Source organism: Mirounga leonina, unplaced genomic scaffold (assembly GCF_011800145.1).
Source record: "Mirounga leonina isolate KUSES-001 unplaced genomic scaffold, KU_Mleo_1.0 Mir_115, whole genome shotgun sequence".
In the NCBI taxonomy this organism is placed as follows: Eukaryota; Metazoa; Chordata; class Mammalia; order Carnivora; family Phocidae; genus Mirounga; species Mirounga leonina.
Genome location: NW_023270268.1, coordinates 20,555,301 through 20,555,958, shown reverse-complemented (window position 1 = coordinate 20,555,958; position 658 = coordinate 20,555,301). Strand labels below are relative to the sequence as shown.

Genomic DNA, 658 nt, shown 5'->3' with positions numbered 1-658 from the left:
ATAGATAGATAGATAGATAGATAGATAGATAGATAGATAGATAGATATAGATATAGATATATTTGTTTCAAGTAACCACATAGAGTTCAATTTGCTCAAAATTGTAGTTTTTTGGCAATTTCTCATAATGGGGATATTCTGTTATTTCATATAATTCCAGGGATCTAAAGAACAATTAGAATAGCTCCTCAACCCAGAGGTTTCCAAACTTTCTTATTTTGTGGCACTCACAGTGTTTTAGTGATTTTTACTTGATACCCGTGGGCTGAAAGAAATATGAGTCCTGTTTATTAAGCAGTTATATCCAAACAATAAATATTTGTATACTAAAAAAAATCAGTTGCCAAATTACTAAATAATAAATATTAATGAAAATTAAAGATCATTTTTATTTCATTGTTTACATACCACAATTTCTGGGGCACCTGGGTGGCTCAGTTGGTTAAGCGACTGCCTTCGGCTCAGGTCATGATCCCGGAGTCCCGGGATCGAGTCCCGCATCGGCTCCCTGCTCGGCAGGGAGTCTGCTTCTCCCTCTGACCCTCCCCCCTTTCATGTGCTCTCTCTCTCTCTCTCTCTCATTCTCTCTCTCAAATAAATAAATAAAATCTTAAATAAATAAATAAATAAATAAATAAATAAATAAATAAATAAATAA

General features: G+C 33.9%; 1 protein-coding gene across 1 annotated transcript in view; it reads right to left on the bottom strand.

Moving 5' to 3' along the window:
• The window catches only part of ZNF385D (zinc finger protein 385D), a 932,012-nt gene that overhangs the window by 524,638 nt on the left and 406,716 nt on the right, over positions 1-658 (bottom strand). The window lies entirely within an intron of this gene.